Here is a 25444-nt window from a genome sequence, read left to right as displayed (position 1 = left end):
CACTTTTCGCCCGTCGTCTGTTGTCCGTTGTCAGCCATCGTCCGTCGTTGTTAACTTTTACAAAAATCTTCTCCTCTCAAACTACTGGGCCAATTTAAACCAAACTTGGCCACAATGATCAATGGGGTATCTAGTCTTAAAAATGTGTCCGGTGACCCGGCCAACCAACCAAGAGCAAATCTGACATGGGGGTAAAATTGTTTATCAGGTCAAGATCTATCTCCCCTGAAATTTTCAGATGAATCGGACAACTCGTTGTTGGGTAGCTGCCCCTGAATTGGTAATTTTAAGGAAATTTTGCTGTTTTTGGGTATTATCTTGAATATTATTATAGATAGAGATAAACTGTAAACAGTAATAATGTTCAGCAAAGTAAGATTTACAAATAAGTCAAGATGACCAAAATGGTCAATTGACCCCCTAAAGAGTTATTGTCCTTTACAGTCAATTTTTAACAATTTTCATAGAATTTGTAAATTTTTATTAACATTTTCCACTGAAACTACTGGGCCAAGTTCATTATAGATAGAGATAGTTGTAAGCAGCAAGACTGTTTAGTAAAGTAAGACACATCACCATCACCAAAACACAATTTTGTCACAAATCCATCTGCTTCCTTTGTTTAATATTCACATAGACCAAGGTGAGCGACACAGGCTCTTTAGAGCCTCTAGTTTATCAATCACCTCAATTTATATATCAATCACCACACACTCTCTATATCTATCCCCATACTCTCCATATCTATCCCCACAGTCCCTATGTTTATGACCACATTATAAACACCTATCACCTTACTTTACATACTTTCACCTCACATAAATTATCAATGACCGCACACTATATCTATCCCCATACTCTCTATATCTACCCCAAAGTCTCTATGTTTATCTCCCCATAATAAACACCTATCACCTTACTTTATTTATCAATCACCTCACTTTATATATCAATCACCACACACTCTATATCTATATCCATACTCTGGATATCTACCCCAAAAGTCTCTATGTTTATCTCCACATAATAAACACCTGTCACCTTACTTTATTTATCAATCACCTCACTTTATATATTAATCACCACACACTCTATATCTATACCAATACTCTGGATATCTACTCCAAATGTCTCTATGTATATCTCCACATAGTAAACACCTATCACCTCACTTTATTTATCCATCACCTCACTTTATATATCAATCACCACACTCTATCTATTTCTATCCCCATACTCTCAATATCTATCCCCACAGTCTCTATGTATTAAATATCACTCACCTCACTTTATATATCAATCACCACACACTCTATATCTATACCCATACTCTGGATATCTACTCCAAATGTCTCTATGTATATCTCCACATAGTAAACACCTATCACTTTACTTTGTTTATCACTCACCTCACTTTATATATCAATCACCACACACTCTATATCTATACCCATACACTGGATATCTACTCCAAATTTCTCTATGTATATCTCCACATAGTAAACACCTATCACCTCACTTTATTTATCCATAACCTCACTTTATATATCAATCCCCACACTCTATCTATTTCTATCCCCATACTCTCAATATCTATCCCCACAGTCTCTGTATTATTTATCACTCGCCTCACTTTATATATCAATCACCACACTCTATATCTATACCCATACTCTGGATATCTACCCTAAATGTCTCTATGTATATTTTCACATAATAAATACCTATCACCTTACTTTATTTATCAATCACCTCACTACATATATCAATCACCACCACACACTCTCTCTATATATATCCCCATACTCTGGATATCTATCCCCACAATCTATATGTTTATGACCACATTGTAAACACCTATCACCTTACTTTACATACCTTTCACCTCATTTTATATATCAATCACCACATTCTCTATATCTATCCCAATACTCTCTATATCTTCCCCAAAATTCTCTATTTATATCTCTACACAATATACCGTATCACCTTACTAAAAATCTCAATAACCTCACTTTGTAAATGAATTACTCATTTTATATGTATCACCTCACTCAAAATATCTATCAGCTCACTGTTTATATTTTCACCTCAATTTATACATTACGTCTTTCACACCACTGGGTATATCTCTCAAAGCCCTATTTATTCCAATTTGAAAGTGGATATGAGTCTGATAATAATCCTCGTTTCTGTACAGAAATCTGTTTATGTTAATTTAGATTTTAAACTTAAAATGACTCAATGTGACACCTATCATTGTTATTATTTTTTTTCTTCAGAAAAGTGAAACTAGATTTTTGATAGATAGAAAATAGAAGAAAAGGAAAAGGTAATCTTCATTGAAATTAAAAGTATTATACATATGTATGTGAAGAGTTAATTAGCAATCAAACAGTCCTGGTTAAAATGAAATAATTGAAAAGAAATGTTTTTTAAAGAATAACTGCTCCAACATGTCGTGCAATATTTTATGTAAATGTCATGTCAGGTATCTTTTCAATAAAAGTAGCAATTATGGTATACTAACTGTCGGTCAATGATTCTAACATTCAAGATGAGTAAACCGTATAAATATATTGTTTCAGTGTTATTGTACTTGTACATCTGCTGGCACACACATAGTGTATATACCACCACATATTTATATCTTCTGCCACACATCTATAATACTAAAATAACGAAGTACAATTTATCAGCCGTCATCTGGTAAAAACAACAAATGAAATAGTTCAACTTTATATAAAGCCAATATAGGACGACGGTGTTGATTAAAAATGACACCACTCCAGACCGTTTTGTTTTCCACGTAATTAATATTGCCCATAATTAACAAGTTCCGGGTCGAATCCGATACCGATACCAATAGTATATTCACCTGTTACCTATTACCTTATCAGTATGTTCCGCATCTTACAGGCGCACCACCAAACGGTGTATTTAGGATTTTGCTATATACACGGGTCATAATCACGGGGTTGACACTACTAAATTCAATCATTTTCACATTGTTCCAAGGACCCTATTGTAGTATTTTAATCAGTATGACTTTCTAGGATGACAATACGAATACTAAAAATCGGGACTTAAAATAAGGCATATACGTACAGTTTTCAATTTGTTAGCGAGCATAACGTAAAACAGCGAATCAAAGAATTCAACTTTATTTATAACTTATATAGGACAATTCTGTTGATTAAAACCTACTTCATTCCAGGCCCTTTTGTTTTCCAAATAATTAATATTACCAATAATTGATAAGTTCCAGTGCATCTTAATGACTAAATCAGATGACAATACCAATACTAAAATAAGGCTAACATTATATACTTAAATTCAGTCACGGACCTGCGATATCACGGGTGTGTTCTAGTAATATAATATATCTACTGCCACACATAATCAATTACCACACTGTGTATATATATCACCACACTATGTTTGTCTATCACCACACTATTGTCTATCACCACACTATTGTCTATCACCACACTATCGCTGTCTATCACCACGCTATGTTTGTCTATCACCACACTATGTTTATCTATCACCACACTACGTTTGTCTATCACCACACTATGTTTGTCTATCACCACACTATGTTTGTCTATCACCACACTATTGTTTATCACCACACTATCTTTAATAAAATTGAGAATGGAAATGGGGAATGTCTATCTTTGTCTATCATCACACTATCTTTGTCTATCACAACACTATGTATTTTAATCATCATAGTTGTAAAGCAAAAAAAAAGTAATTACCCAAGAAAAAATGATTTGAACTTTTCATTTAAATGATTGGTCTCACAAATGAATTGTATTTCTACAAGTTTTACATTTTGATACTATCTTGGGATTCTGCCATTGCAATGGCTAAACACTCATATTTGTCCTTAGATGGAAAATAAATAACAACTGTTTGGGGCTTTTAAATTTTGTATTGTTTTGGAATAGTTATTTATTCAACTGAACCATATTGTTATTTTTTAGGTTAAACAAGATTTAGTGCCTGCCACACAATTAAGAAAGAAATAAGAGGCAAGAATGTCTACAGAACAGAGGAGACTATTTTTACTGCACTTATATTTGTGTTTTAGTTATATTCAATTAGTATTAAAGAGCTATGTACAATAAATCATGTTATATTATGTTCTTAAATACTTTATGTCAATTCTCCTTCTCATGCTTGGGGTTCTTTGACAACATGGGATACTCTTAGTAAAGTGACAAATGCATATCTTTTTTTAACCTTTTTCTAACATGTGTATCTGTAACAACTAGAAAATTCAGAAGCAGTTTTAATATGCCTTTATAATTGATTACCCTTAAACTGAATGTAGCTTCTAGTAAAGTTAGTGTTTAGAATTCATTTTATAGGGGAGTGATATTCAGTGCCAAACAATTATTATTGAAGGAGTTATTCCCCTTGGATATATAAATTATATGAAAAATTGCATGGAAAGCCTTTTTAAATCTACATCATTCATAGGATTGCTACGAAATTTATATTGAAGGTTTATCTTAGCAATAATTGGGCTTAGTTTGAAATTCATTTCAAATCCATTATTTCACCATGATTAATGTCCCTTGAAAATGAAAATTTTATAGGAAATTGCCTTATACATGTTTTATATCAAATGCACTTTTGGCAATTACAGAATGATTTTACACCAGACTAAACTGGATTGATTTTAACCTACTCACTTTCTGAATGTGTTGACCCCAAGTTTTCTACACTAATGACATGGTTGGCTTTCTACTTTGAACTAAATTATACAATATGGTATGTGTTTTGCCATTGTTGAAAGTCTCCATTGGATAGTTATCTTCTTGATAATCATACCACATTTCAAGTGTTTAAATTTTAAGCATGTGTGAAACAATGTTTAATTGAAAGATTACTTCAAGATTTGTTCATGTATTAGAATAACACATGATATGGGTATCCTTCCATGACACAAAATATGAACATGCACAGCAAAAAGAATATGCTTGATTTGTATGAAGTAAAATAACAAAATTACAGAGCTCCTAGGAAAAGCAGAAACGGAAAGTTCCTGATCAAATGGCAAAATCAAAAGCTCAAACACATCAAAGAGAATGCATAAAAAGTGAAATAAATAAATACGGAACTCCGAGGAAAATTCAAAAAGGAAAGTAATCCAATGGCAAAATCAAATGATAAAATACATCAAATGAATAAACAGCAACTGTTATATCCTGACTTTGTACCTGCATTCTCAAATGCAGAAAAAGGTGGATTTAACCTGGTTTTATAGCGCTAAACCTCTCGCTTGTATGACTGTCACATCAAATTCCATTTATTTTTAACAATGCTTGAAAACAAACAGACATATTTGGTATAACACCTGTCTCTTTACTGGAATGGTACAGACATTTTCTGATGTAGAAACTGGTGGCTTTAACCTGGTTTTATAGCTAGCTTAACCTCTCACATGTATAAAATTCCATTATATTGACAACAATGTGTAAAAAAACTTACATTATAGGTGGGTCGTTAATCCACTTAAACCTATATGTATTGCATGTGTTCTTAAGTATTGTCTAATTGTTAGGTACGTTAGTGTGTTTTGTCTGTGGTTCACCTTCACAGTTTGAATGTATTGTCTGTGGTTCTTAAAAGTAATCTGAATGTAAATAGTCTGTGGTTTTTAAAACAGTCTATGTATTTCGGTGGTTGTAAGATACATCTAGTCTTTGTATTGTCTGTGATTCCCATATACAGTCTGTATATGTTTTGTTTATGGTTATGAGATATAGGCAGTTGGTATTGTTCCGAATTCTAGGAACCAGTTTGAATCAGCCGTGGTTCTGAGTATTTTTTTGTTTGTTTGTATGTACTGAAAATATTGAAGAATTTACACAGTTGATTAGTTACAACTTGTTTGTTACTCAAACGACGTTATCTCATGATTTTGATAATAGTTGGTAATTTATTATAAGGTGAAATATCAAATCCCGAAAGACATTAGTCGAAAGAATTGATCTCTTCATACTAGCATTGAGATAATCAAGTCTTAATTATTCAAAGCAAAAAAAAATTATAAAGGTACCGGTAGATCTTTTTAACTTTTTGTAGTGAATGGAATCTACACGGTCTTTACTGTCTTTTGATAATACACTTTTGTTCACAACAACACACGAACAAATCTACGGGCAATGGGAAAAAATACGAAAAACTACAGTCGTGCGTTTTTAACTTTATTTGCCGAACATTAATATACAGTTTTTATGGAGCAAATATATAGCTAACATGATCTCGTCATGGTTCTTTATAAGTATATATATGCCATATTCATCATTTTCCTGACCGAAGAGCTACATGCTATTAGTTGCTGATAATACATTTATATATTGAATGAAAATGTAGTGTAGCGAATCAAGAAGTCACAACTATCGATCGATTTGAAGGGAACATACAGGAGATGCAGTTATTTAAAACCACCAAGAAGTTATTAAGCTTAAGAGAGGGGATCGATACCAAAGGGACGTACAACCTGAGAAGTAGAAAATAAAGTGACAACGTCAGGGATAAAAAAAGAAAAAGACCAAATCACAAACACAAACAACAGTATAAAAAAAAACACAAACCACACCAAAAATCTTCACTAAACATATCTTTTTCCGTGGGTGGTTTAGAATGATTGAAGAAAGACTGATAATGTTAATACTAGAGATATAGATAAAAAGATTAAAAAAAATATATATGTTGTGGAATACCTACCAGAAGCCGCAATTATTTAGAGGATTTGTATTTTAACTGAAGATAGTCATTTTATTTAAGCAAATTGTCGACTCTCTCTTATACATGGATCTTTGAATGCTCACGGCATGATTTAAGCTCAGATCCGGTTGTGATATAAAATTACTTGATATAGATCACTTGCTATTGAATGAAGATAATTTCACTTTTATGGAATTTAATTTCGACTACCACATTGCTTGCTACTAAATCATGAGCTGGAACAACTTTTCTACGTTTTCTGAGTACTTGTTTTTTTTTTTATGGTATATATATTGATTAATTCCTGTTGCATGTTCAACAACCAGCGACGAATATTTCATGCACAGAAGTCAGTAGTAAAATTAGTTAGACGTTGAACTTGATACGTGTACATTTGTCACGATACATTTGAATAAACTTTTAAAGAAAAATATGATTAAACTTTGTTATTTGTTAGAAACATACAAGATACAATATTTGAAAAAGTTTTCGATATATTTTTCTGTTGGTTTGCATTCAGTTATACTATCAATAATCATAGAAATGGATGTCGCATTAACACATTTGTTTGACTAAAAATTACTTTAGCGTCTGTCCGATGTTCAGATTTATAACATATTTTACAATACCTTATAAACTATAACCCGTCGATCTTAAACGATTTTGAAGTTTGATGTGCAAACACCAGTTAAAATATGATTTACACCTATAATGTTGGACTTTTCAATACCATGTTGAAAAAGGGTTAAGTGCTATATGGACAACTGATATAACTGTCGCATAATTGATTAAAAATTACTCCCCAACTTGGACCAAGTGTATCTGCTATTTTAAAAATAAGGAAAACAGTCTGAAACGGCGTATTAAATTGAAGCAATATCGGTTATTCTGAAGACAATGTCTTTCTTGATTTAATTCAATACGACTGAGAGAACAGCCTTTCGTGTAACTGTATATTAACTACTAAAGATTTAACCTAATTTATATAATAATTGAGATATTTCATTTACAGTGACTACAGGTTCATTTAGGGATTGCTGTATATGTGTTCAAAGTCCTATGACGCATATTTTGTGTAAAATGCTCATTCAGTGTATGATATTTGATTGTTAAATAGTTTATTACTGTTGTGTGTTTTAAGAGACTTGCAAATATAAGTTGTCTTCAAAAGATACATGTATGTCCTACTGCATGCATTTTAAATTGTTAATGTTTATAAAACATTTGTATACAAGAAAATGTGGTATGAGTAAGATAACTAGAAAAAAATACATCCAAGTTTAACCAGATTAAGTGGATACAGATTTTTTCAAGTAATGCAAAAACGAATTTGCCTTAAAGATAACTACAATTATATTTTGAGCGTGCGTGCCTGTTCATTTCAGGCTTTTTACGGGAATATAAGTGTATCTCCAAGTGTATAAAGTATACGCTATAAAAAATCTGATAAAAGAATGAGATGCTAAAAGATTATATGGTTAAAATTATGAGAAAGTTTAATTTATTGTAATATAGGGTTTTAGAAAATGAGGTGTAAAATCCATTATCATGTAATATGGTTAAGATTATAAGAAGGTATAAATTGTTGTAATAAAGGGTTTTTAGAATTTGTGGATAAATATTGGCAAGAATTTGCATAAACCGCAAAATCCTTCTCACTATACAAATCCTTAACACTGTGTATCTCTCAAATAAACCTATTGTAAAATACGTTCATGCTTCGGCAATGAAACCCACATACAATTCTGACCCCAAAATCCACTAGCATTTAAATTTCACTACAACATTAGAAAGTAAACATTATGCCAAAAGATTATTATATTTCGGTTAGGAGTTTTAGAGTAGATGGTGATAATTACAATGAGTAATACAATGAGCAGATATGATGAAGTACATGTCCTACAAAAGTAAACACAAAGACAACTTGAAGATAAAGATACAGATAAAGAACTAACGATTTACGTTTTGTGGGTGGTGCAAACATAAACGATACGATAGTTTGTGCAGATTCACAAATTCTGACCATAATCCTGCAATTTTTAGTATATCAAATGTACACAAAGGATAGTAGGTGTGGTTTCTCGAATTCAAGCACATACTGCCTACTGTATAAATGTACATTGATAGATTTCAATCATACCTAAGTACCTATATAGCTCCTGTAGTCGGTAGACTCCCAAAAGTGTACCTTTACAATAAAGGTTATGGTTATCCTTGTGAAATTGTTTAATCCCTTATTTTAATGATTTTGTATTATCGTTGTGGCATATATCAAACTCATTCCTTCAGTGTATACATTGTATATTCAAGTTTGTGATAATATTTCTTTTGATTAAGTTAACCCATTTTAATTCATATTTTATAGTGAGTCCACTAGTAACCCGAATTTAACTTGAACGGACAAAAACGTGTTAACGCTATTTAAATGAGATTGATCGTTTATTGATAAAGATTGACAAAAATTAAAAATTATATTTAATTCATATCAATTCATATCAATTCATTTTAACGCCAGTCAAATAGATTTCTCTGCGGTGAATCAATTGAAATCAAGTTGCTGGTTAGTTGCGTTAAACTAATAGGCCACGCCCCCGTTAAACTATTTCAAACATCCATTAATTCGTTTTAAACATGGATGAGACCCGAGCTTTTTACAGGTAAATCACCCAAGCAAAACGACCTCGATGTATCTATCGTTTTTTGTTTCAAACTTTAAATGCGTAGTCTTATTAAGTCACATGCTCCACAATTTAATTAAACGAACGTATAATACACGTGACATTTTCATATATAAGGCATTTAAATAAAAACATTAAAATATATATGCACGCGTGGTTTAAAAATGTCAAACTAGGGAATCTGTTGAAAATAAAATAGTTAGATGGATAACATAAATTTAATTTGCTCAAATGCACTAGATCTTTATCGCACATATATATGTGCGTTTCAAAAATTACTGAATGCTATGAAACCTCATGGCATGTAAGTAACATGTGGTCCTTTGCAACTATTTACGAAACTTTATGTATTCCTGTATATTTACCGTTTCTCTTTTCTCTTTTTATGTTTACTATATTGTACTCGTAAATCAAATGTAGACATGGAAACTACACAGCAATTATTTATTGTGTACATAATTTAAATCGATGTATCTTCCGGTAAGCAACAAATATTCATTCTCTTGCCGTATATTGATATACGGAAAAGCTTGTAATGAAAAACAAGGTTTTGATGAATTGAATAATAAAATTGATGAAGACAATGTTGACGTATGTTGAATATGATAAACAGAAAGTCATACCCAAAATTATAAATGAAGTAGCAGCCCACTGAACTTTTAAAACTGTGTTAAATTGTAATACCGGTCACTGGCCAAATCGGGCGTTAATTGTGGAAGAGAAGCAAATATCAAACAAAAATATTGTTCTTACGATTCTGTAAAAAGATTATTGTGCTGTCATGCACCCTGACGTACTTGTCATAAATGAACATATATATATGAGATAAATTTTAGTCTGCGATAACGATGGGTAAGTTGATTTAAGTTTAACGACCTAGACTGGCTATTTATCGGCATACTCTCACGTTTTTTAATGTTTTAAAAGAAAACATATATTTACGTTTTGGGCATTAAATATAAGTCTACTTACCAAATTGAAATGAACATAAACATTGTTAAAAAAAATGGAAAAGAAACATTCTGCATTGTTGTTTTCATATAATTTTATTTCCTATATATTTGAGCGGAAATTTCTAAGTTAAAACTGATTGTAGTATAGATAAAATATTTCATCTAGGTGCTCTCGTTGAAGTTCGCGTTACATATTAAAATGAATTTCATTGGTCGGAACGTTTGCAAACTTTCAATTCAATACACAATATAGAATCCAGTTCGGCAAAAAAAAATCAAATTAAGACTCTACTTTGTCCGATTAAACAAACAGAATTTAGAAAAATAACACTTTTACGATTCTTTCAACCACGACCAAAATATCTATCTTTTTCTCCGCTGAAAATCATTACTATTGATATTAGAACAAGTCAAAAGTTGCCGGAGCCGGTTGATTTATGATGCATACGAATCTTTAATAATTAATTATACGGTTTGTATTTTTCCAAATAACTACTATATCCGATAAAAATCGAAAAATAAATTATCGGTTAAAACTACCGATTTTTCTATGAGACAAACATTATCCTTATATGAGTCAAATTTGCAATATAGATTCATAAAGGACAAACCATATCCTCATGTTTTTTTATGCAACACTAGTAAGCATAGTTCGTCTGTTCTCGCTTCAAACCAAGCCATCATAAATACACCAGAGATGACTAAAATGAAAGTCTTTTCGCTCATTGAGATTTGTTGGTAGGTATTAAGCTTCAATTCGACCATTAATTACCGTAAATTTTCGATTTTTGCAAAATTACGAAAAATATGTTATAATCCTTGACCTTCCCGAAGCTTATACTTCGTTTAGTCGATTGTATGAAAGTTTTTTTTAAGAAACCGGTCTTTTACTGCAAAAAAAAAAAAAAAAAAGATAAAAGCGATTTTTGTTTGAAGTAACGAATCTCATTCTTACAAGAAAATGAAAGTTTTCGTGTTTTAGGTTGTGCTGAAGCAAACGTAAAAGTTGAAATAAAAATTACACTCCGAGATTACACTAAAGACATTTCGCTAGCACACATGGGACTAGATTTATTAATTGTTCATTTGCAAGTCAAAATTAATAATCATGCAAAACAAATGATAAAACTTCCCAATTTAAAATTGAGAAAAAACCGACAGGAAACCAAAGTGCAAAGAAACGGCATTTATTTAAAAACAATCTCCATCCAACTTCAAAATGTGAGGTAAATCGATTAGCTTACGCTAGCCAAGCAACCAACAGACAAAATAAATCTTGACTCTCCGATCAAGACTATCTATAGACACGGAATAAAAAATAACGGAAAATAATAGCATGTTAGAAAGGTTACAAACACATTTATACAAACATGAAGCAGCTGTTTTTTTACTGAACTGGTCAGTGGTAATACAAAACCAGGGTTTCAAAAAGATGAAGAAAAAGAAAAAGACATTTAAACATGCTAAAGTTTCTGAAAAAGCAAATCAGACATAGTGTTTAACTGAAATTGAAAAAAAAGGATCATGATAGTCTATAATATGTAAACATTTATTTCAGAAAGCCAACAACAAAATGAAAGGAAACTATGTATTGCTTAAAAACATTGACCAGGGCCGTAACAGCCTCATGTTTGAAATTTTAAAACAAAGTCACAGTACAAAGGCTTGTCTTCATATCAAATTGTTTTCACGGCGAATGTCTTGCAAGAAGCAAACTCCCATTACCCCTATGTCGCCCCTGCTTAATTTTGCGTGATCCATGCATTCCCTATTTCCATTCTCAATTTTATGTTTCTGAATTACTTGTCTTTTGTTCATTTACTTCCCTACTAAATGTCTATAGTCTAAGTGTTAATTTTCATTTGTAAATGTCTGGTTTCGCAATAATGCATGTCCACCAATATCCAGACATTGTGCGAAAAAATATAGTTTAGAAGATATTATTCTATGCTGAATACAGAAAACATATAGTCGTTTCTTCATGAAGATTTGAACTCTAACATTAAAGAGAACCAAACTGGCTCTCCTTTTTGAGTATTTCCATCTGGTGTCTTACATTTAAGGGTTTAACTAGTATTAACATGATTAAGTCGTGTCAACTTACTGTCAAGACAGACGCCTTTATAGAAAATAAAGGAATATGGGGTAAACATACACGGGACCTAATCGAACACAAAGTCAGAGCTTAACAAAAATACAAATTATCAATGGTCAGCGTTTTTATTCCTGTTCATCTTTATAGTCGCTAGAGGGTCTTCAACGATGAAAGAATCTGAGAGTTCTTAAGTTTCTGACAGCTAGTTCACACTGTTACGTTTGGAGTTTTCCTGTCCGTCATCCCGCAATCTGATAATTTGATTATCTGTCTCAGGACCTGCACATATATAAAATACTTGCCACTGAACATTGAACCAAGTAAAATCAATACACATCGTTTCATATATAAAAATCAATCTACAGATGATTATGCATTTCTTAGTTGGTTAGATTCCCTTTTGTGGGAGTTGAACACTTTGCGGGACAATTTTCTTCTCATGGGAAGATATATTTTTCCCATGGGAATATTAGTTTTTTCTTTTTTTTTTTTTTCAGAATTTGTAAAAGGGCTATGAAATATCGAAATGGACTGACAATCATGCACTAGTAACCAATGACTGGAACAATATAACAGGCATTTCAATAAATTAAAAGTATTTCTATCATACTTTTATACTCAAAAGTCTTTTTATATCGTTGAATGATTGATAGAAATTCTACCGTTCAGCGAATGATTTTACAATTTGAATCTTTCACCTTTGTTTTCGGTCAATATCATCGTGCATTTCATGTAATAGTGTTCGCTGAACTGTCACGTATCAGAAACATGCCTTTTGAATTTCAGAATTAAAATTATAATTTTGTTTTAATCTATAATTATACATGGGGAATGACGAATCGTGTTTTAGATTGTTTTCTAATTATAACCTTTTAATTTCGTGAATTTACATCATAATTATTATGAATGTAATTATTCTTTTTCGTCTACGTAACTCGATATGCGTGTTTTTCGCCACTACAAAGATGAGCACGAACTTTTTTTGTTCAAATTTCCTAGTCATGCTTATGCAATGTTGTAACTCGTCTACACAAAAATCTTTTATTTCAATTCATTTTTGGTCTTTTCTAGATCTTTTATAACCTCTCAGGTAATTTTCAAAGAAAATCCAGAGTTTTCGGCATTTACAAGGACGCGTACGGATGAGGATTAAATATAATCTTTTTGTGATATATTCACTTGTACTTTATCCGTAGGCTGTCTTCGTGTACTGCAATTTATGGTTTACATGTTTAAAGGAATACGAATACTTTATTTCTCATAAAACTTCAATTACTAGTTATCAAGAACATACATACACATAACTATAAGGTAAAATTAGTACATGCATGTGTAAACGATACAATTAAATTAGCTTGGAGGACTGACTTTCACATTTATAACTTTTACATAGTTTTTCTAATATTACAATATTTGATGAGTTTAACTGTTGATCAGCTTTAAAGATATAAGGGTTTGACTAACAGTAGTTCCTTAAACATTTCCTTCTTTTTCTATAGTTTATATGTTCTACAATTCATAATGTAATGGTACTCATCATCAATGTTGTTTGTGTCACAGAGACGACATATTCTGTCTTCTCTGTGTAAATCCTGACACCTTCTGGACTCAATCGGCAACTACCACATCTATATCTGCGTAATATATGAATTTAGAAATGTAAAAAGGAGTTTTCTAATTGATAATTCTTTTTGAAAATATGACAGCATTATGTTTTATGCGATTCTGCATAAAAGCAAAGAATTCTTCTTGAAACTGGTCTTTGGGTTTCTGTTTAATACATTTTGACACCCATTTAACACAAACTGTGCACAAGGACGGAAAACAAATATACGTCCTTGCTGTGCACTATAATTCGAAATAGTTGTAAATTGCAATTTTTTTTAATTTCTATTTTTTCCTCACTAGATAGGTGAAAGTATTATAACATTTATTGTAAATTGCGAAAATGCATTACGAGCATAAATTTATAATTTTAAGTTAGAATTTAGAGTCTCAACTTTTTTCAAAATCTCTGTAATATTACTCATGTATTATTTATGTTTATGTCAAAGGCGTTTGATTGGATAATAGGTAAAGGTAGGCGTGGTTTTTGGTAACTTTCCTCCAATCAACTGCCCCATTCGAGAAACCTGTGTGCGCTGATGCGTGTAAACTGGGTATTGTAACGGTACGTGTCTTACATCAGAACCTATCGTGCGTGACCAATGTTTATTGTATAATTTCTTGTCACGTGGTCAAATTATCTGAAATACAAGTTCTAAAGGTGCACTACAGCAGAATTACAGTTTCAGTTGTTATAATTCAGACACAAATTAATATGGTTATTTTGAAATCTGCTGCATGGTTTATTCCATTGGCAATCATATTCACGAAAAGTTGTAAATCTTGAATATTCTGTAATATCTTTATGAAGCGTGATTGAGAAGTAGATTCACACAGATACTGCAATCATTGTCATCTTTAAAATTTACTTTGCATGCACTAAATTTCTAATCCATTTGTTTAGAACAATAAAATATGTTTAAACTACTAAATATCTAAATGAGATTACATAGGAATAACTTGTGGTGTATTCATGTATACTAGTATGTAATAAAAATAAAAAATAACCAACAGCACTATTTGACGAAGACGAAGATGAAATAAAGGATTGAATTTTAACGTTCAGTGACATATATTACAATGATGTCGAAACAGAACTTGAACTTGACAATAGGTTTTCATAGAACCGTCGCTTTTCCAAAGTACGCTTAGCTGCGATTTCACAACTTCGGGTTCGCATTATAGTTATACATGTACAAAATAACTTACAATAAACAAATTCTGATGATTTCTTCAACTGTTCGAGGACTTTCTATTTGTAATATAAATCTGTGTTTTTTCTATATTCGTACTTTCGACGAAGCAAAGCAGTTCGATCTAGATCTGGACATGTATCATCATTAAACATTTACAATATTCAATAGTTGTAAATTTTTTTTTTGGTACATGTAGAACATGTAGAAAAATCCGTCTTTTCGAATAAAATCTTAATTTACGTACCATTGTAAAATTGAGAATGGAAAATGAGGAATGTGTCAAAGAGACAACAACCCGACCAAAGAAAAAAACCAACACTGAGCAGAAGGTCACCAACAGGTCTTCAATGTAGCGAGAAATTCCCGCACCCGGAGGCGTCCTTCAGTTGGCTCCTTAACAAATATATATATATAGTCCAGTAATAATGAACGCCATACTAATTTCCAAATTGTACACAAGACAGGGGCGGATTCAGGAATTTATTAGGGGGTGGTCACCTTTTGAAATCTTAAATTAAAATTCAATTTTTTTATTGGTATCATGAAAATAGTTACAACTATAAAAGAAAGTTACACATTATTTATAAAATTGATTACATTTTCATTTTTCTTGGATGCCTGCGTGCAAACATGTCAACTATAACATCAAGTTCTAACTCTAAATTGTAATGCACGTGCATCAGTGCAAGTCCATTTAGTCGGTTCTGGCCCATTGTTGCACGTAAAAATGTTTTCAGTAACCCGAGCTCACTGTTCGAACGCTCACATTCACAACTTGTTACACTCATTGTGCAAACAATTTTGAGAACAACACGCTCATGTAATACTCGCGAGAACATTAAACCGTTTCTTGATTTTTATCACTCTGACTTGCCTAGTCCATTTGGAATTTCTTCGGAAGTAGATAAGTGGTTGCATTTCTGGAAACACACCACAGATACATTGCCAAAGTCAGCTGCTGAAACCATTAAAAAATGCAACAAACTTCATTATCCCAATATATGCAATTCTCAAAATTGTTTGCACAATGAGTGTAAAAAGTTGTGAATGTGAGCGTTCGAACATTTAATGTTTATTTATGTAACTTTAAAACTTTAAAATTATTTTTGAATTTTGGCATCACAGTAAAAAAATATTATTGGTCGAGAAAAGTTATTATACAAAGTTTAAATTACCTGCTAAAAACATCTAAGATTGAGGACTGTCTCTTCATTTTTACACCTTAACATCAAAGAAATCGACCAAGTAATTAGCGATTGTTGATTACATGTTCATTGTATAAACATACCTGTCAAGGTAACTGTATTTAGCCTTAAGGTAAGTAATGACAACTTTATGACTGGTGATTGCGATAGACAAATTGATTTGATCGACGAATTTATTTTTCAAAATGTTCAAGGTGCACCATGTTTTGGTACATGGTGCACCATTTTTGCAAACCCAGGGGATGGTCACCGGCACCGGATGACCACCCCCTGGATCCGCCTCTGCAAGAAACCAAAATTAAAATAATACAAGACTAACAAAGGCCCGAGACTCCTGACTTGGAACAGGCGCAAACATGTTTATGATCTCAACCTCCCCCTATACCTGTAGCCAATGTAGAAAAGTAAACGCATAACAATACGCACATTAAGATTCAGTTCAAGAGAAGTCTGAGTCTGAAGTCAGAAGATGCATATACGGACCCTGGATTTAAATCAGATATGATCTGGCGGTTTTTGTCTTTTTTTCAAAATACATATTTTTAATTGTGACTATCTTTAGTTTCGAATCTTTCTTTCATTCTTATTAATTTAGTTTAAATGAAAATAAGGAAATTGGAATTAAAACACTGTTGAAGAGAAACTACATATTCGGGTTAAATTCACCTTAGTTTGTTAATTCAAGTTTGACATCTAACATCTTAATCCGTAATCCACATTTACCCGACAACCTTAAATTGTTTATTGAATTTTATCAATCAAATATCCTCACACAGGAAACTAGACAAAATAAGTTATTTGTAATGGTATTTATCAAAACTAAAATGATTGAAAATATCTTTGTAGAATATGAATTTGCCTAATAAGCGAATAATTATAATACATATATTTCAACATCTTCAATAGAGAGATTACTGATAAGATGCCCAAAATATATGTACATGTATACATATTGCGATTAGTGCTATATAGTATGTCAATGATATCGAATGCCCGCTGAGTGTTAAACATGTTTGACACTGCTGGTTTTAATTTTCTGACTCGAGTATAAATTTAAGAAAAGTTAATAGTTTCTGAATATTTTTAGATTCAATATTTTATCATTATTATTATTTTTTAAAGTCTCACCACATACAAACATAAAATGAGAATCACAGAACTAAACAAAACATTTAAACATTTGCATTGTGTGCATCAATCTTTAAAAAGATAAATGAGACGCGTATAATACCCCAGTCCCACTAGGCCACGATTGCACTACGATCTGTGAAAATAATGCAAATTTTGATGATCGTGGTACGATCGTGTAGGTCGCAGTAAGGTCTTACCACGGTCGTCGTGAGGTCTTCAAGATCGTGAAGAGCGTGGCCAACTTTGAACATGTTCAAAACAATCGTGGTGCGGTCGTGGCGAAATTAGGTCGTAGTAGAAGCGTAGTGAGAGCGCACTAAGATCGTAGTAAGATCGCAAAGGTCGCTGTACAATCGTAGCTAGAGCGTAGCAAAAGCGTGATTCTATTCGGAGAGATTGCGCTACGATCTCACAGCGACGTTATCACGACCTTACTACGACCATCACGTTCTCAACGCGACCCAACTACACTTCCACTACGACTTTACCACGCTCATCACGACCATAGTACGATTCTAGTACGCCCTTGTCGTCCTCATCACGCTCTTCTCACGACCTTACTACGTTCACACTACGACCATCATTTTTATTGTCATTTTCACATTAAATATATAAAAAAAACTCCCTAGATTTTGTTTGTCTGAATGTATTTATTTTATCCATTTGCTCTAACGGCTCAACCATGCTTTTCGTTTTTATATAGATTAGACCGTTGGTTTTTCCCGTTTAAATGGTTTAACATTAGTATTTTTGTGCCCTTTATAGCGTGCTGTTCGGTGTGAGCCAAGGCTTCGTATTGATGGCCGTACCTTGGCAAATAATGGTTTACTTTTATAGATTTTTACGTTGATGGAGAGTTGTCTCATTGGCACTCATACCACATCTTCCTATATATTGACACATCTGTGTCATCTCTGCTATCGTTCACTAAAATATCGTCATTTGAGCTTTATGGACCAGCAATAGGTTGTAATTTAGGTTTGATTGGTCGTTCCGACATCTCTTGATGACAAGTATTACACTACTTATGTGTATAGTATCAGTTTAATTGAAGTCTGGAGCTGGCATGTCAGTTAACTGCTAGTAGTCTGTTGTTATTTATGTATTACTGTCATTTTGTTTATTTTCTTTAGTCACATCTTCTGACATCAGACTCGGACTTCTCTTGAACTGAATTTTAATGTGCGTATTGTTATGCGTTTACTTTTCTTCATTGGCTAGAGGTATAGGGGGAGGGTTGAGATCTCACAAACATGTTTAACCCCACTATTTTTGCGCCTGTCCCAAGTCAGGAGCCTCTGGCCTTTGTTAGTCTTGTACTATTTTTTATTTTAGTTTCTTGTGTACTATTTGGAGTTTAGTATGGCGTTCATACTTTGCTCCCTCTGCCTCTACACCAACCCCTACCACCACGCCCACGTGTTCTAGTAGATTTTGGTGGCATGACTGTATTGTTTCCGAGAAATTTCCGTTTTAATCAGAAATAGAAGGAATGGAACTGTATTGATATGAAACACGATATTGCTGAGAAAGTAGTAAGATCGCGGTATGAACGTAGTATAATCGTGGTAAGAACGTGCTATAATCGCAGTAAGATCGTGTTGCAATCGGATAAATCGTGGTATGATCGTAGTGAGAACGTGAAGAGCGTAGAAAGATCTTTATAAGCGTAGTGAGGTCGCAGAATAAGCGCGGTGAGAACGTGGTTTAATCGCAGCGGGATCGTTGTAGAAGCGTAATTAGGACGTAGTAGCATCGAGAAAGCAACGAAAATTAACATTTTCATGCCGCTCATACCGCGACCTCACCACGATCTGAATTTATTTTAGATTGCGGTGAGCGTGGTGCGATCGTGGTCTAGTGGGACTGGGGCTTAAGACACAATATATAAATATAAACAAATTTTTACTCATTTACATTCAAAATTTACAGTGTCCGTATATAACAAATGAAATGAAACATCTTTTTATTTAAGAACAAGTGAAATAAAATGCCGTTTCTTTTCAATAAAATATTGTTGATGTTTTTGGCATCTATTGCAGCAACATTGTCGTTATTGAATAAATATATAATTTTTCCGCTATTTGATATTTATAAATTGAAATGTTAAGCCTAATGTATTATTATATGTCTATAATGGGCATTTTAAAAGGACAGGAATATAAAAAAGAAGATGTGGTATGATTTCCAATTAGACAACAGTCCACAAGAGACCAAAATGACAGAGACATTAACAAATATAGATCACCGTACGGCCTTCAACAATGAGTAATGCCCATACCGCATGGTCAGCTATAAAAGGCCCTGATATGACAATGTAAAAACAATTCAAACAAGAAAACGAACCGCCTTATTTATATAACAAAAAAAAAATGAATGAAAAATAAATATGTAAAACATAAACAAACGACAACTACTGAATTGCAGGCTCCTGACTTGGGACAGGCGCATACATAAATAATGTGGCGAGGTTAAAATTGTTAGCGGGCTCCCTATCCTCACCCTAGTCTCGATCAGTGGTATAACAGTACATGTACAACATAATAAAAAAAGAGGGTTTGGATGGGGTTCAATGATTAGAGAATAATGTCCTTGAAAAATGAAGATTAGAGAAATGCGTGGTCTAAAAATATAATGAACATTGAATGATCAATAAAAGAAAACGCTAAAAGATACCTGAATTTTATTGAATGATTAATAAAAGAAAATGCTAAACATTATCTGGTAACAGAATTTTCTCTTCTTAAAATTTAAAGAAAATTATCAAAGTTATCATTGTAAAAATATGATAAAAGTGAAAACAAACTTGGTAAACCTTTTTTTGGTTTCGTGGTAACAGACTATAGGATTCAGTCAATATGAACTGGTTTCCGATACTTCTACTCGGGCTTTAAATTCAGTGGCGGATCCAGAGGGGGCGTAGAGGGCGTACACCTCCCCTTTTGCTTGGACTTTTTTTTTAAATGATTAATCAGACTAGACTTCGTGAATTAATAGGGAGATGCAGCATCTAAAATGTCCAACCCTTACACCTTACCAGCAACTACAAAATATGCATGCCCCACGCCAGGAACCGTTTAAAAAGTGCATATTTCACTTATTTTATGTTTTAAGTCCTAAAAAGGGGCAAAAAAAAAAATTTCGCCTCGCTCCCCTCGTTACAAAACTACAGCCCCTCTTTCAAAAAGCCTGAATCCGCCCCTGTTTATATCTGACTATGCGGTTGGCTTTAGCTCATTGTTGCATGCCGTACAGTGACCTATAGTTGTTAATTTCTGTGTCATTTGGTCTCTTCGAAGAGTTGTCTCATTGGCATCTTCTTATGTGTAGTCAAAATCACTGGAAAGAACTGATGAAAACTTGGACTTGTTACTTCATAGAACTAGCACTTAAATCATGCAGAACAATACACACCAACACGTCATTGTTGAGTAACAAATGAAAGCCTTGCTATTGTTTGGAAATCACCGTTCTCATTCATTTAAAAGAATGATTTTTACTTTTTTTTTAAAGATTAAAGAAAACTGGGGAAAAATTAGAGAATAATGCGTAAAAAATTACTTTTAAAGAATAGACTTATTTTTTGAAGATTAGAAAAAAAGGGGTGAAAATTAAATGTTTACAGAAAAACAGCCCCCCCCCCCCCCCCCCAATTCAGACCCTCCTATAAGAATCATTTTAAATAGGATGGACAAAAAGATGGAGGGGTAGAGTGTAATATTTGTAACTGGGCGTTAAGCAATCATGAATCATTTAATCTATTCTTTATATTTTCATCTCTTTATTCTGTAATTTAAAGAGCTTATTCCTCTATCATCTTTATTTCTGTAAACTTACTTTCATAGCCTCATATATGTACATGTACATGGTATTTGATACAGGAACAATATACCGTCGTATATTACAAAAATTGAGAATGAAAATGAGGAATGTGTAAAAGAGACAAAAACCCGACTATAGAGCAGACAAAAGAGGAAGGCCTAAATTACGGGTCTTTAATGTAGCGAGAAACTCATGCGTATACATACATGCATTATTGTATGCACATGCTTGTTCCAGAGACATATAATACAATTATATGTCTCTGGATAAACATAATTATTTAGAATTAAAAAGTGTATAGTTATCAATAAGTTCATTTTCAAAATCATTTATTTAAAGTGAAAAATCGCGAATTATCCCTTTAAGGCTTGTTGAAGATCTTCATCAAATAACGAATGAATATAAGAAGATGTGGTATGCTTGTCAATAATTTAATTCACCGTACATGTGGAATACCGTATGATAGTTTTTTTGGTCTAAAAAAAATACATCTACTACATGTCTTTGATTTAACAAATGATAAAAGATCTGGCATAAAAACGTGATTCTGAATATAATCTAAAAATTGAAGAGAAAGTCAGACTAAGACGTTATACAATTTAAAGAATACAAATCTTAAAGTTTTATTACTTAGAGGTATACTGTCCCCTTCTTTTAACCTACAAGAAAACTTCACGAGAGCCGATGATTAAATATCCACCTTGTTTTTCCGTATATATACTGAGCCAAAAAGGTTTAGCAACACTTTTTTTTTATAATTTTTTTTTTGTTGTTTTTGGAAAAAAATATTTAAACATCATTGATATAATCCTTAGTTTTACCTGTAACAGTCGTACTTTTTTCCTGCTGATTGATTTCGCGCCATTTCAGCTTTGCACGTGTCAATGATGTTTTACCTTCTGTACCTGTTATTTTAAAACGATATTAAAAAATTCTTTTTCACTAACGTTCAGAAACACACCATTGGTAAGAAAAACACAAACACCGTTGAAAAATTTGCTTGGGACGTCAACCAGGCCACCCCGAAAATGACAGTCAGAAAGGTCTTGAAACGGTTGATGCCGGAATGAGGGTTGTTGACATCATGGCTCGATTTAATGTGCACTAGGCAACTGTTCAGAGACTAACAAACAGATATCGACAAATTACAACTGCATAGGATAGGTCGATATCTCGTAGACAAGAAAAAACTATCGTCAAGGGAGGAGCGCTTCCTTCGCTTTACGTCAACACGTGACAAGTTTTTTTCTGGTAAAAAAGTACTGCATTGACTAAGGGAAGTTGCTGGTGTTCCTGTCAATCCTTCATTGGTGCACTAAGGGCATGGCTGAGAAATTGATTTTGAGAAACACTATACTCATTTAAGCATTTTGACCCTCCCGCGCTCCATACAAAGAAAATCCTAATTAATGTGAGTGATAAACATTCATGTTGCTTCTGACATATCATAATTCCATTTTTGTGTTATTAAAATTATGTTTAAATTTTATGATTTTGTAATAAAACAAAATTTCACAATTTTGTTGCTAAACTTTTTTGGCTCAGTTTATATATTAAAATAACTTAAGAAGCAATTCAAAGGATATCCAATTTGTTTCAATATTGCCGAAAACTGAGGCTACTATAAATTTTATACATGTAGTCGTCTCAGCCGAAAACAATACATAATATTGATAATATAAGCAAGTGTGACAAACCAAATTGAATCACAAATTTGTTGTTTGGGATTATTCATGGTTCACTAGTATTCCTTTCACGAATTTGGCTATACTTTTGGACCTTTTGGATTATAGCTCTTCGTCTTTTATATTAAATTTGCTTTTGATTTCATATATTTTGGCCTCGAGCATCACTGAAGAGACATGTATTTTCGAAATGCGCATCTAGTACAAGAAAATTGGTACCGTTAATTGTATTCTATATTAACCAGTGACACGTGTCCTAATTTTTAAGAAAAGGGATAAAAAAAGTATGAATCAAAAATATCCGGTTTTTCAAAACTATATTTTCAAAATGCATTGCATAATTTAAACCGATTTTATATAAGTGTTTCATTTTATTGTATGTTTGTGCGTATACGAAAAAATGATAGAAAGTTAAACTTCAATGTTCATGACTTACAAGTATTATAATATTTCTTGTAAAATTGATAAATGAGCGGTTTTCACAAATACTGAACATTAGAATATATCGTAAACGTCAATTAATGTACAAGCAACCCAACGAGAAAAATATAATTTCAGAGGCATCTACATGTACATGTATAACTAGTTTTGAGTTAGAGAAATCATTCAACATGTTCATTGCCATATGATTCTATTCAGATTTGTGAGTTTCTTCGATTTACGAATAAGTCTATAAGATACAAAAAATTAATTGAAGCAAAAAAAAAAGAAAGAGACATGAAATAACGAATTAACATAAGTTTACAAATACATACCTAGGTGCATTTACCAAAACAACATTTGAACTTATTAATACATTTTTTCATATTATTGTAATTTTATGTTTATGTACCCGATATGGAGTTCTTCTGAAATAAAAAATCACTTGAATGGGTATTTCTGGTGTATATACATGTATCACACTTGCTATCTACATGTACAATATACGGAAATGACACGGCTGGGTATTGTAAAGTTACTGAAGGTAGATTACTGGCAGGTGTATATCCCCGGGCGAAGAATTTACTGATTTGTCAAAACGGTTAGGTGTAACTTGTCGGGCGTATGACATTTGCGCCGATTTTGAAAATATTCATTCTTTTATTTGCGCCGATTTCATTTTTTCATCTGCGCCGATTTTATAATTGCTCCTAATTAGATTTACAGGAAAGTAAATACTTGTACATGCAATGTACTGTACTATAATATTGGTAAAATCTGGTTATAAATGTTGTTCAGTTATGTTAATTTTGATTCATATTGTATTGCATGTATTGTAACTTCGTTGTAACACGATGGGCATATTGCACACTGAAACGGACCGAGGAGTCAAGTCTTTAATCATCGAGGGCCATACATATCGGAATGTCAGTGTCCTGAAACATAACAATTTAACATATATCTTACTAATGTACCATAAAATCGTGTAAAGCCAGAGTCACCACGGATTCTATTGTCAAAATACAGAACGAGCATAACCATGTGGCAGATGTCCGACAGACAGAGCCTAAAGAACTACGGGTACGGTCAAGGAAAAATCTGGAGATGTATCTTGTCGGCCTTCTTCTACCTCCCCGTGGTGAGCAGGGGACATCAGTTATATAAATGTTATGATTGATAATTCATTGAATTTGTACAAGTGACTAACGGAAGAGGTCTATAATGAATGAAAAATAACATGACTTTGATGGAGAGTTCTCTCATTAGCACTCATACCACATCTTCTTATATCTGTTCACCTGTAATTTACCTGTAAAAAAATCGGCGCAAATGAAAATAAAAATCGGCACAAATGAAAGAAAAAATCGGCGCAAATGAAATGCAGATCGGCGCAAATGCAAAACGCCGAACTTGTCATATTGTAAAGTTTTGAATCGCGCTCATCTCTTTTTTTTATTATATGTATTGCGCCAATAAATGAAACTTGACACATTCCCCATTTCCATTCTCAATTTTATTAATTGTGTCATATTTATCTCGAAACTATTAACCTATTTACACGTACATGTAACATTAGAATACCTACTTCAACTGTTGAATAACTTTATAATTACTAAAATTCAAAATTATGTACTTCTCCTTCCGTATGCTATGTTTTTTTGTGTCAATTCTATCTTTCCATCAGGTCCATAGTGCACTTTTTTTGTCAGTCTAAGTGCACTAAGGAGGCCCTTTCAGTTTGCGATTTCTGTACCTACATGAAAATACCTAAAAGGACCTCCTCAGTGCACTAAGAAGAAACATTTGAAAAGAAGTCTATAATATTTGCGCAATTAAATGATTGTTTTATTGGCGCTAATGAATGTTGCAGTTTTTATGATAAAGTTGTGCAAAAAAAGAATTCGCGT

The 25444-nt window shown here is 32.6% G+C and overlaps 1 long non-coding RNA gene across 1 annotated transcript in view; it reads left to right on the top strand.

Moving 5' to 3' along the window:
* Window positions 1–2281: 2281 nt before the first annotated feature.
* The window catches only part of LOC143079324 (uncharacterized), a 40771-nt gene continuing 17608 nt past the window's right edge, over window positions 2282–25444 (top strand). The window contains exon 1 of the long non-coding RNA XR_012979386.1: window positions 2282–2332. This is a non-coding gene — a long non-coding RNA (uncharacterized LOC143079324). The remainder of the gene's footprint in view (window positions 2333–25444) is intronic.

This window comes from Mytilus galloprovincialis, chromosome 6 (genome assembly GCF_965363235.1).
Source record: "Mytilus galloprovincialis chromosome 6, xbMytGall1.hap1.1, whole genome shotgun sequence".
Classification (NCBI taxonomy): domain Eukaryota; kingdom Metazoa; phylum Mollusca; class Bivalvia; order Mytilida; family Mytilidae; genus Mytilus; species Mytilus galloprovincialis.
Note: the sequence above shows the minus strand (reverse complement) of the source record. Positions and strands in the feature narration are given on the sequence as shown.